General features: G+C 40.9%; 2 protein-coding genes across 3 annotated transcripts in view; one reads left to right on the top strand and one right to left on the bottom strand.

Annotated features, from left to right (window-relative positions):
- ADGRV1 (adhesion G protein-coupled receptor V1) overlaps nt 1-13,876 on the top strand; it is a 588,171-nt gene that overhangs the window by 1,364 nt on the left and 572,931 nt on the right. For both annotated transcript variants that reach the window (XM_056538342.1, XM_056538334.1), the window contains exons 2-4: nt 6,638-6,735; nt 9,404-9,498; nt 13,695-13,784. The gene's annotated coding sequence lies outside the window, so the exon portion shown is untranslated. The remainder of the gene's footprint in view (nt 1-6,637; nt 6,736-9,403; nt 9,499-13,694; nt 13,785-13,876) is intronic.
- The window catches only part of LYSMD3 (LysM domain containing 3), a 53,816-nt gene that overhangs the window by 23,252 nt on the left and 16,688 nt on the right, over nt 1-13,876 (bottom strand). The window lies entirely within an intron of this gene.

The raw sequence follows: 13,876 nt of genomic DNA, 5'->3' as shown, positions 1-13,876 counted from the left end.
CAAAAAAACAAATTATGGCGCAAAAAATTTGCCCTCATACAGCCTGGTATGCGAAAAAAATAAAAGCTACAGGGGTCAAAAAATGGCAATTAAAAAAATTCAAAAAAGTTCAGAATTTTTTTTAAATTAGTAAAACATGACGGAAACTATACAAATCTGGTATTGCTGAAATCAGACGACTTAATGTATCAAACTAACATTTTAGCTCAACCACAAGATAAATGGCGTAGAAAAGAAAACCACCAAATTTGCTAAGTTATCTTTTACTATTTCAATTTCACTTCACATATTATATATATATATATATATATATATATATATATATATATCTTTTTTTTGGGGTGGTTCGGAGAATATGTTATTGAAAAATTAAAAGGTATCATCATAGTAGTTAGTTATGGCTATCATAAGACGAGGAGGAAAAAATTAGAGTGTAAAAGCAAAAATTGGTCCGGACAAGTAAATTGTCAAGTAGAATTTGCTCCTTTTTAGTCCCGTAGACAAGTAGTAATGTATTAAATGTTACAGCAGACTTCCATTGTTTTAAATGGGATTCTGCTGCAGAATTTCCACTGCTGAAACACTGGGGAAATTCAAATTCCGTCCTGACATGTCAATTCTTTCTGCGGAATCCACTTATAAATGCCTTGCCGTCTATGGAGACGGTGCATTTCCAAGCGGTCTTAGCGCTGTCTAATAAGTTGGCGCCTGCTGCCCACAGACACTTATCCCCTATACTTAAATTCTATCACAGCTATATTGGCAACATTTCAGTGTGACAGCAGTGTAACCACAATGACTTAATACTTGCCCTCCACAATACAACTTACCAACTGTTGTCCTTATGGCTGATTATTCCAAAAGTACCACACTATGTTCAGATGGGTGAATGTCCGCACAGAACATTTCCGTGCAGACATCTCCCTGACAGCGGAGCTCCGGCATGTTAGGGCCGCTCGATATGTGTCGTCACATATGGCAATGCATTTCCGTGCCGATGCCACAGACAGAATAGATACAATGGGGGGGATTCATCAACATCAGTGTATGGTAGAGCTTTTTTTTACCCCTTTCTGCTGCGTGTATTTGTCATTTAGCTGCGCAAAATTTACTAAACTTGCGCACGGGTCTGTGTGAATCATGTGCAGTAATAGAATCTCAGCTCTTGAAAAAAATATAAGGCAAACTTGTACGTGTGCTCGGAGCTGGTGTATATTTGCACAAGAAAATTACACTTGCGTCCTTTTTTTGCGCAAAAAAAAAAAAAGACACAGTTAATAAATTCATGTCTACCAGAAGAACGGCTCTATGGTACACCTGAAGGGTGACATCTTTAGAAAAAGTTCCACCAAAAAAGACACACAAAAAGAACGCAGGAAATATCCTTGTGCAAGAAAATACACCTAAAATGACTCTATATAGATTGATGAATCCCCCCCAGTATGTCTATTCTTTCTGTGGACACTGGAATTCTTTCTGCCATGTGAACAGTGCAGCAGAATCCCATTGCTGTGGAATCTCTTTGCGGAATTATAATGCTGAATTCCACACGGAAATTCCATCTTGTAAACACAGCCTAAGTGTGTCTTTAACAACCGCTGTGTCCCTTTAAGTTCCACCCATTGTCTTTATCACAAAGTTAAGAGATATTATTTAACTCAAGTAAATGGAATGGTGGTTAAACGTGCATGCTGCTACTTAGAAACCATGTATTTGGTGAGTGGCACAAGATGATAGGTTTTGAAAAAAAAAAAAGATTTTGCAATGCTCTGTGTATGCCATATGTGTCTGTGTGGTCACAAAATGATTATAGTGGGAATTGCAGGCCATTAAGGGGTTTTGCAGCAAGAAACAGAATTATCAGTAAGGTAAGGGTGGACACATCAGTATGTGCATGAAAGGAGAACGAAGCCTGTAAAAATACTATGCTTTCTTTATTTTGCCAACAGTAAGTAAGTAAGGAACAAGGACATTTGTATCCAAAAACAGTCTATATGTAAACCGATGGTGGAATAACCAGTTTTTCATGTCTCCTACTAGATTACAGGAAAGAAATGAACATCTGTTATGGTATACATTTCTTCTTTATTGTGGCCCTGTACTTACTGACTAGGTGTGTGTAGTGGAAAGGGACACATAACGTTTGTTCACCTTATGCATGTCAAGGTGAAACCTGCTTAGACACGTGCTATCATGTCAAGTGTGTAACACCTGCGCTTCGGCCGGATACGCCGGCTGTGAGTGCTCTCTGCTTATGTCCCCGCTACCGGCGGGGCTGGGATTCGCAACGTGGGATGCGCCCGCATGCGAATCCCAGCCTGTCACTCACCTCCTTCATCTTCCGCCTCTCTGCTTCCTCACAGCCCCGGCGCGCGTGCCCCCACCTACTAGGGCACGCGGGCTGGAGCTCTTACTCTTAAAGGGCCAGTGCTCATTTAATCAAGTGTCTACACCTGCACCCGGTCCTTAACCCCTTAACGACAATTGACGCAGTTTAAGATGACCCAGTTTAACATTGTTTATAGGCTCTATTATACACCTGAACTGAGGAAGAACATAGGGGGGCAGGGATTCATCGCATGCCCTAAGTGTGGGCAGGAGGGAGCTGATATGTGACACATGCTTTGGGCCTGCATATGGATCAACGCCTTCTGGAGGGAGGTGAAGGAGGCAATTGAAAGGGAATGGAAGGTTAAGATGGACTGATGGGCAGAAGAAGCCCTATTAGGAGTAGACCCAGTTTTTCAGGGGGACAAGAGAAACCGTAAAACAATATTGTTGGGATTGTTCCATGCGAGAAGGATTATAGATATGAGATGGATTTTGAAGGATAGAGTAGAAAGCAGGTGTAATACATTATTTTTTTTGTGTGTGTCTTCTTTGGGTAAGGGAGGGGGGTGGGTGGGGGTATAAATTCAATGGTGTGGTTCTCTTTATTTATTACAATTTTGTATGTACTTTTCTGATCAATAAAAAATTTAATAAAAAAGTAAAAAAAATAAATAAAAAATGTACGTCATGGTGCCGTGGTACTTAACACACCATGACATACAGTTACGCTCCACAATGACCGCGAGCACCGGTGCACGGCAGGTCCCGGCTGCTATCAGCGGATGTCCACCATTAACCCCTCAGATGCCGTGATCAATACAGATTCGATCATCCAGCATGGCGGCCAAAGGTCCCCTCACCTGGCTCCGGCCGTCTCCTGGAGTCTTCTACTCTGGTATGAGATCGAGCAGACCAGAGCAGAAGATGACCGAAAATACTGATCAGTGCTATGTCCTATGTATAGCACTGAACAGTATTAGCAATCAAAGGTTTGCTATAAATAGTCGGGGACTATTAAAGTGTAAAAATTAAAGTAAAAAAAGTAATACAAAAAAAACCCTGAAAAATCCCTTCCCCCAATAAAAATGTCCTTTTTTTCCATTTTACCCCCATAAAGTGTAAAAAAAAAAAATAATTTATACACATATTTGGTATCGCCGCATGTGTAAATGTCCGAACTATTAAAATATAATGTTATTAAAAGACAAACCCTCATACTAGTTTATGGATCAAAATATAAAAGAGTTACGATTTTTAGAAGACGAGGAGGAAAAAACGAAAATGCAAAAATAAAATTGGCTTGGTCCTTAAGGTCAAAATGGGCTTGGTACTTAAGGGGTTAAATATCAGCTCCTCCCTTGGTTCTCTGCCGGATCTTTGGTTACCTTGTGCCATAGTGAAAGTCCTGTGTCCCTGATACCGTGTACCTGTTCCATGCTACCTTTCCTCCCCTGCACCTGTGTTCCTGCCCTGACCTGCCATCTTGCCGCATCCTGCCAGTCTCCTTCTGTGCCACGCCACCTCCCAGCTACTTGTGTGGACAAGTTGTGCCAGGGGTAGCGACCTGGGTGCCGCCTGCCGCAGCAAGACCATCCCGCTTTGCGGCGGGCTCTGGTGAAAACCAGCGGCACCTTAGACTACGCTCCCTGGCACGGCTCACATCATCATCCACACAGGCCTAGAGGATCCACCAACTGCCGTGTCCCGTTACAGTAAGATCCGGCCATGGATCCCGCTGGGGTGCCTTTGCCAGATGTCTCAGATCTTCCCAACAGTCGAAGCAGTTAGCTTGTCAGGTATAACAACTGAATCAACTCTCAGCCATGATGCAACAGCTTCTTGCCGCTCAGCAGCAACAACAGCAACAGCAGGAGCCACCTGTTCCTGAGCCTCCTCCTGTGTCTGCAGCTTCTCCTGGGACCAAGCTTCATTTGTCCTTGCCTTCTAAGTATGACGGAGATCACAAGCTGTGTAGATGTTTTGTGACACAGTGTGCTATCCACCTACAACTCATGGCAGATCTGTTCCCGACGGAGCGTGCTAAAGTGTTTGTGTTCAGTCTACTGTCTGGAAAAGCTTTAGCCTGGGCTACTCCTCTCTGGGATCGTAGAGATCCGGTGTCCTTGAACCTGTCAGCCTTCCTTGCAGAATTCTGCAATGCATTTGAAGAACCCGTGCAAGCCTCCTCTGCTGAGACGGCTCTACTGAACCTCTGCCAAGGGACCTCCTCCATTGGCGACTACGCGTTTGAGTTCCGCACTCTTGCCTCTGAACTTTCTTGGAACGACGAGGCCTTGTGTGCTACCTTTAAAAAAGGACTTTCCTCTAGAATCAAGGATGCTCTCGCTGCACGAGATTCTCTGGCTAACCTAAGCGAATGTATCCATTTAGCCACTCGAATTGATGTTTTGCCGAGAGACAGGAGGAACTTCCTTTGGATAAAAAACCTGCATGAACACGGCATTTACCTCGTCTGGCCCCTGTGTTCCAACATCCACCCCTACTCTCTACTTTGCCTCTTCCAGAAACCCCCTGGTCTCATGTAGTGGGGAACTCTCTGAATTCCAAAGAAGAGGGGGAGACCAAAGCACCTGCTCTCTGCTTATGTCCCCACTGCCAGCAGGGCTGGGATTCGCATTGCGGGACGCGCCCGCATGCGAATCCCAGCCTGTCACTCACCTCCCTCATCTTCCGCCTCTCCGTGTCCTCGCAACCCCAGTGCGCGTGCCCCCAGCTCCTAGGGTGCATGCACACCGGAGCTCTTACTCTAAAAGGGCCAGTGCTCATTTAATCAAGTGTCTACACCTGCACCCGGTCCTTAAACATCAGCTCCTCCCTTGGTTCTCTGCCGGATCTTTGGTTACCTAGTGCCATAGTGAAAGTCTTGTTACCGTGTACCTGTTCCTTGCTACCTTACCTCCCCTGCACCTGTGTTACCTGCCCTGACCTACTGCCATCTTGCCACATCCTGCGAGTCTCCTTCTGTGCCACGCCACCTCCAAGCTACCTGTGTGGACGAGTCGTGCCAGGGGTAGCAACCTGGGTGCCGCCTGCCGCAGCAAGACCATCCCGCCTTGCGGCGGGCTCTGGTGAAAACCAGCGGCACCTTAGACTGCGCTCCCTGGCACAACTCACGTCATCATCAACACAGGCCCAGAGGATCCACCACCTGCCGTGTCCCATTACAAGGTTAACAGCTTTGCACCTATAAAGTCTGAATAGGCCTCACAACATCAACCACTGGATCTTCATCAGCCACACTGTCTCCATCATAGCCACAGGGGCTCCTTCATCTGGAAGTAGATGGTGCAAACTTATACTATACAATTGAAATATGCCCTACATTTTCACACAACCTGAGCCAATGTTAAAAATGAGGTGCATTTGTAGACAAGTGGTTCACTTTCATCTTCTCCATCTGGCCATTTTTTCACCACCCTCCCTACCTTTATACTACCCACATATAGGGCCCCAATGAAGAATAAGGCCCTCCTTGGTGTCCTGTACAGTAAAGCAGGTAGGTAATTAGGCAGGGTGGGGAGGGATAGATAGATACCCCCCATTCGGTAGGTTGCCTAAGTAGATAAAAGCCCCCCCATGGGTCCTGTTAAGGTAGCCCATTTAGGTAGCCAGGTTCCCTCATTAGTTTCCCCCTTTAGTTACCTAGGTCAACTTATTAGTTTCCCTCTCTTGGTAACCAGGAGAGCAGAGAGAGTGCGGTGTGTGCTACCAATAGTGGTGGTGGGAGTGGGGGGTAATTAGCTACCCTTCCCTGTCAGAACCAGAGGAATGAACGCTGCACTTCATTCCAGAACTCAGGAGCATCCCAGGTACTTAGTAAAGCAGCACTAGATGAATTTCCCTCCACAAATAAAGAGTTATGACTCTTAAAAGGCGAGGGGAAAAAAAACACAAAAATGTAAATGACCTGTGTCCTCAAGGCCAAAATGGGTTGTTAAAATGGGTTGTTAAAATAGGTCAGAACATAGAATATTGGTAATTACAAACAATGTGTGTTACTATCTGTTTGGTGAAAACCAGTAATGTAATAAAACATCTTGGTGATAGTTTCCTTCATGCATCCAGACTACGGCCATTAGAAATGCTGGCAGTCAGGCTTTAGATCATGGACGTCTTACTTTTATCCCCACTCATGATGTGCCCTTTCGTACCATGATTGATCATTCCCTTTGTAGTATGATTTTACTATTCTTTTTATATTTTTATATTGTCAGTGTTGAGTGCAAAAAGATCAGGGATCATAAATGCTGGGAACAATCCTATCAATCTCTTATTCATAGTACAGATGAAAGGATGTATTTTCCTCTGATGCTGGATAAAACCAAGATGATGGGGGATGAATAGTATGAAGAAATATATCCTGAAAGTCACAACCGATTCACAGTAAGTAGCAGTAACATAGAAAATACAAACTATAATACTTAAATGTAGCATATTGCATGATGGTTTCCCTTCTTCTGACTTTAACGCAGTAAAACCTATGCACATGCTGTGTAACAAGTAGAAACCATGATCTCCTATCTACCCTAGACTCTATCATTATACCAAAACTCAAAAGGGTACTTTATATAGGATTTTTTTTATTCCAAACATCTCCTTTAAAGGGGTACTCCGGAGGAAAACTTTTTTTTAATTTAACTGGTGCCAAAAAGTTAAACAGATTTGTAAATTGCTTCTATTAAAAAATCTTAATCCTTCCAGTACTTATTAGCTGCTGTATACTACAGAGGAAATTATTTTCGTTTTGAATTTCTTTTCTGTCTGTCCACAGTGCTCTCTGCTGACACCTCTGTCCATTTTAGGAACTGTCCAGAGTAATTTCCTCTGTAGTATACATCTGCTAATAAGTACTGAAAGGATTAAGATTTTTTAATAGAAGTAATTAAGAAATCTAACAACCTAAAAAAGAGTCAAAAAAATGGCTCCTCAAAATAAGTGGAAAAGGGGTCTAAAAAGACAGAAGACCAAATATATAAACCTACAATACGCTACAAAAGAGTGTAAACCTTATGCCCCAATAATGAAATACAAATAGTATAAAAATATATATGTAAATTTTATTAAGTACCAAAACATAAATTAAAAATATATGATATAAAATAGGAAAAGAAAATTCGTACACAGTCAATATAAATCCATAGACATAAGTTGATAAAAATTAATCTCAATTTACAACATGTAATAATTGATGATAATAAAAGCAGAATAAAAAAGGTATATATAAAGGGAGAGTTGAGTCCGGTAGATGGATGAAAATGTATATATATGTATTGAATCTATATGTACATACAGGGGATAGGATAAGTGTACAGAAGTAACTAAGAATAAGGCGCAAGTGCTAAAAAACTGTAAACACTTCTTACATAGTGAAAAATATCACACAGTGAATAACTAAGCAAAGTGCAACGTGCTAGGAAAGCAGTGGTGTTAAAGCAACATAACATGAGAGAAAGCCCTGTTGCGGGCGAAACGCGTCGGAGACTTATAGCAGGTGTAGGGTCCAGTCCGGTATCTATATGTCCTCTGCCTTCTATTTCATCTAACTGTCACTTCTATTGTGCACTTTTGTTTTTGTATTTAACACATTACATGTTATGTTGCTTTAACACCACTGCTTTCCTAGCACGTTGCACTTTGCTTAGTTATTCACTGTGTGATATTTTTCACTATGTAAGAAGTGTTTACAGTTTTTTAGCACTTGCACCTTATTCTTAGTTACTTCTGTACACTTATCCTATCCCCTGTATGTACATATAGATTCAATACATTTATATACATTTTCATCCATCTACCGGACTCAACTCTCCCTTTATATATACCTTTTTTATCCTGCTTTTATTATCATCAATTATTACATGTTGTAAATTGAGATGAATTTTTATCAACTTATATCTATGGATTTATATTGATTGTGTACGAATTTTCTTTTCCTATTTTATATCATATATTTTTAATTTATGTTTTGGTACTTAATAAAATTTCCATATATATTTTTATACTATTTGTGTTTCATTATTGGGGCATAAGGTTTACGCTCTTTTGTAGCGTATTGTAGGTTTATATAATTAACAAATCTGTTTAACTTTCTGGCACCAGTTTATAAAAAAAAAAAAAAAAAAAGTTTTCCACCAGAGTACCCCTTTAACTCCTTCATGCCACAGCAATTTATGTCAAGTGTTTTTTTTTTTCTTGTGAGTTTTCAAGGCAAGGGGACCATAAGACTACAATTCTGGCACTGATGCACAGTTAACACTCTTTTAGGTGCCAAAAAAACGAATTCCACAAGTCTTTGAATATTCCCCCCAATATGTTGCTTGTTTTTTTGTTTTTTTTATATGATGAATGGGTAAAAGGGTAGGTCTCTGGCTGCCATCTTAACCAATCGGCACCGTGCAATTACATTGTGGGGAGAATGATCAATGAACAGGTAGACTACTAGCACTTGCTAATTGTCCAGATGCCACAGGTGCAATTGTCTGTAGGATATAAGGGGTTAAATACCCATTATCAGAGTTATCTCCGATCTTGGCCACTGCCAGCTGGTGTCAGCCGTAGGACACAGCTGGAGCCTGCTGCAGGCTCAATGGGGGAGATTTATCATAACCTGTGCAAAGGAAAAGTTGCTGAGTTGCCCATAGCAACCAATTCGATTGTTTCTTTCATTTTGCAGAAGCCTTGTTAAAAATAAAAGAAGCGATCTGATTGGTTGCTATGGACAACTGGGCAACTTTTCCTCTGGACAGGTTTTGATAAATCTCCTCTAATGACCAATGTCAGAAAGATGCTCAGCTGTCTTGCAATAAAACGATTTATAGATTTTGAAATTCTTGTCATGTCAAAGATCTTGACATAACATTTGAAAGACTTCAAGTATATGAGAACCACTCTGTTCAACAAGTGAATGAGCCAGCTGAGATAGAATATTATTTAGCGCACTTCTGGATTATTCCTGCTTACACAGTTCTGTAAGATAATGTAATAGATGACTCTACACTTCCTAAACAGTGCTTGTTTCTATAAAGTATCTCAGTCCTTTCTTCATTCTCACTAGAAAGAAGCAGTTCGTTATTCATTTGGCTAATCCACTGTGGCATCCCTTTCATCATCACCCAAGTGCAGCGGAGGAGTGTTAGAGCAGTGCAGGGAGTAAGCAGCCAACATTTTCTCATATCAGTTTGTTTATTGCTTTATGTTTTTTAAATATGTTTAAGGCTCCATTCACATCACTATTACAGCCTACGGCTGCCGGATCGGCTTGGGGGACGGGAAAACCGGGCGCTCCCGTATCCCAGCCGGACCAGCATTGAAACCCATTCACTTTAATGAGCCGAACGGAGTCAAACAGTGACTCTGGTCCACTCATTTTTGTGACCGGACCTAAAACCGTAGTTCTGGTCACAAAACCGGATACGGGACAAAAATGAGCCGACCAGAGTCACTGTTTGACTCCAGCCGGCTCATTCAAATGAATGAGAAGGGGGCCGAGTTCTGGCTGGGGTACGGGAGTGCCCGGTTTTCCTGTCCCCCAGCTGAATCCGGCAGCCGTAGGCTGCAATCGTGATGTGAATGCAGCCTTACAACGTAAAGATGATTGGGTAGTGGTGGCTCCAGCACTGGCACTTCACACTGCCGTTGTGACCCGGTAGGCAGCGGACAACAGAAAAGGAGGGGAGAATAGCGGGAGAAAAAATAGTGCTTGCAATGTCTTTTTCTCCCACTACTCCTGCTACAAAAACAACAGCACCCACGACGGACCCCATTATAGTCAATGGGATCCATCGGGACCCATTGTTGCCCGTTGTGCCCCATCCCGATAACAGATGTTAAAGGCAAAAAGAAAAAGAGAGAGCCTAACAGCTGTTTTCGGACGTGGCACAACGGCAGTGTGAAAGTAGCCTAATAGTGATACATGTTAATTTTCTTCTGGGGACCTACATGCAGGATACTGAGATGTATTATATGGCTGCCAAATGACAAATAAGCACCAAGTAATTGATAACCTCAATGGGACCACTCACTCCATGGTTACAATTATAAATATGCCAAGAAAGGGAAATCTAGGCTTGATGTCTCTTTTCCAAGGCCACAGCAGCCAGAAAAGACAGTTTTTGTTTTCACGGTTTTTATTTATTTAAACATAGCCCTTGAAATTAAAAATTTTAATGCAGTTGTTCTTTTGCTTTTAATTCAAAATCACCAGGAAATCAGGGATATAAGAAGCTGTACTGGATACTATCAGTGTTTTCCAAGCAGGGTGCCTCCAGCTGTTGCAAAACTACAACTCCCAGCATGCCCAGACAGCCAACGGCTGTCTGGGCATGCTGGGAGTTGTAGTTTGCAATTTCTAGAGGCACCCTGGTTGGGAAACACAGTTCTATGGAAGCTAAGAAGTCTGTCTTCTTCTAGGTGATGATGTCCCCCTTCTATGCCTTCCTATTTAGTCTAGTAGCAGGTTGTGGTTAGGAGAATAAACTCTTAATCTTCTATACAACTTCTCATTGCTACATCAATGGCCACAAACTACCACCTGGACTCGTGGTCAGTTACTGACCATAAAATCAGTGACCCCAATAATTCGTCTTTACTTTTTTTCAGTACAATCCAATTGTATGTGAACGCATTTTCTATGAAGGTTGCGAATTGAAAGCAACTGGTAACGCCCTTCTTTTTATTCTGCGCACGTTTTTATAGAAGCCCCCACTGTGACTTAGTAACTCGAGGGCAGCTGCCCAGCTGTTCCCCTTTTGTTTTAAAAGTTGTTAACATCCAGAGACATCAAATTTCATATGTTATGGTACATGTGCATGACACTTACAGGGGTTAAATAGTTGACATTAAAGGGACAAAAAGTATAATAAAGTGAGGAAAGAATTAAGCAAAGACAGATAGTAATTGTTGGCACTTTCTATGCTATACAGTTATGTTACTTTTTGTTGCTGTACAGATGCAGAGTTCTCAGATAGTAACAATTTGTAAGGGACCTGGTTGGATAATGAAACAGGGACAACCGGAAAAGATGAAATGTAGAATTTTGGTTAGGGATATTGCTGTTCAGTTGTGGGGTCCTGGGTTGATAGTTCATAATGTTGAAAAAGACCAGAGCCCATCAAGTTCAACCTATATCCCTAATGAGTCCCTACTCAGTTGATCCAGAGGAAGGCAAAAACCCTCATACTATAAGTAAAAATTCCTTCCCGACTCCAAATATGGAAGTCAGAATAAATCCCTGGATCAACATTCTGTCCCTATAGATCTAGAATCTATAACTTGTAATGTTATTATTCTCCAAAAATGCATGACCACCACCTCTGTAGAGAATTCCACAGTGTCGCTGCTCTTACAGTAAAGAACCCCCATCTGCGCTGGTGTAGAAACCTTCTTTCCTCTAGACTTAGAGGATGCCCCTTGTTATAGATACAGTCCTGGGTATAAATAGATCATGGGAGAGATCTCTGTACACAGTATTCTAGGTGTGCCGGCATCTATGCCCCTATTGATGCACCCCATGATTTTATTTGCCTTGGCAGCAGCTGCCCGACACTGGTCACTACAGCTAAATTTACTATTAACTAAGACTCCTAAGTCCTTTTCCACGTCAGTCGTCCCAAGTGTTCTTCCATTTAATTCATAATCCCAGCCCGGATTTTTCTTCCCCATGTGCATTACCTTACATTTATTAGTGTTGAACCTCATCTGCCACTTCCCAGCCCAAACCTTCAACCTTTCCAGATCCATTTGTAACAGTGCACTGTCCTCTATTGTGTTTACCGCTTTACAGAGTTTAGTATCATCTGCAAATATTATCCAAGAAGGAAAAAGAAATCCAGCTCCCCCGAATATGTGAGATAACGGTATAAAAATACAAAAATGTATTTCATCCTTTAAAAATCAATGAGATGGTGAAAATTAAAATCATAGCTGAAACGCCGACGCCTTTTGAACCATATGGTTCTTAGTCATGGCACCATATGGTTCGAAACACATTGGCGTTTCAGCTATGCTTTTCATTTTCACCATCTCATTGATTTATAAAGGATGAAATACATTTTTGTATTTTTATACAGTTATCTCACATATTCGGGGAAGCTGGATTTCTTTTTCCTTCTTGGATTCTATTGCAACTGGCTCTCCGGCTTAACCTGCATCCGTGCTCCTCCACTTACTATCCTTCCAGTGGCTACTTCTACAGGGCAGTGAGCTGGTCTATCTTTTTTCTATGTATTTATCTGCAAATATTGCTACTTTACTATTCAACCCCTCTACAAGGTCATTAATGAATATATTAAATAGAACAGGACCATTAATATGGTATCTGAATATATATATATATATATATATATATATATATATGTATATGTGTGTGTGTGTGTATATATATATATATACATATATATATATATATATATATATATATATATATATATATATAATATCTTCCAGGAGCTTCTACTTTCTCATTGTGTATGACTGTCCTCTAGTGTTTCAGTGTTTCCCAACCAATGGGGCTCTGGCTGTTGCAAAACAAAAACTCCCAGCATGCCCAAACAGCCAATGACAGCCAACATGCTGGGAGTTGTCCTATGGCAACAGCTGGAGGCACTATGGTGGGAAACACTGACCCAAATTCTCCAGTTTTCTACCTCTGTCTAATAAAATGGGAAGAGGTTATTTTACTTTCTATGAATGTAGTCCTTGTGTTTTTTTTTTTTGTGTGTGCTCAAGATGGCAATTTAATATGTTTGCATAGCGGAACTCTGCAACATTTACTGCACATTGTGTTAAATGGGGATTCCGCCATCCCATTCACACGGAGGAATTTCCGCCACAGAAATTCTGCATTTCAGCTGCAGAAATTCTGCATTTCCAATTCTGCAAAAACATTGAACCTGTCTTTTAATTTGGCGGAAATCAGAGTCAGAATCCCCTTGAAGTCCATACAGAATCTGCTTGTTGTGCGCCCAGAAATTCTGCATAAATTCTGCACTGATTCTGCAAAAAGGAAATGCAGAAATCCACAAACAAAAGAGGAAAATGGAATTTGAAACATGGCTTTAGATTGTAAATCCTATTGGATACAATGAATAACACAACACAAAAATGGTAGCACACTGTTTTTCAGTGTTATTTTATCATATACTGTTAAAAAAAAAAAAAAAGCCGTACACCCGTTTTCTGTTATATTTAACGAACTGCAGTAACTTGAAAAAATATTTAGAATTTTTTTAATCAATTTTTTATTTATAAATATTTAATCTATTTATAAATAATTTATTTATAAATATTTAATCTTTACTAGGAAATACAATTTTGTCAATTATTATTATTATTTTTTTTTTTACAAGGTATTTGTGAATTGGTCATGCTTATACCTGAGGGCCCGCAGTATACATTTATAAGGCAGCTCATCGATATAAGGACAACAAAGGGATGAGGTCAGTGAACATTACGTAACAACTACATAATAACTAGGAAATAATTTGTTTAATCAACATTCCCAAAGACTGCAATGGAAAACATTGCACTT

The sequence above is a fragment of the Hyla sarda genome, chromosome 1 (genome assembly GCF_029499605.1).
Source record: "Hyla sarda isolate aHylSar1 chromosome 1, aHylSar1.hap1, whole genome shotgun sequence".
In the NCBI taxonomy this organism is placed as follows: domain Eukaryota; kingdom Metazoa; phylum Chordata; class Amphibia; order Anura; family Hylidae; genus Hyla; species Hyla sarda.
This window is presented reverse-complemented; position numbering and strand designations above follow the sequence as displayed.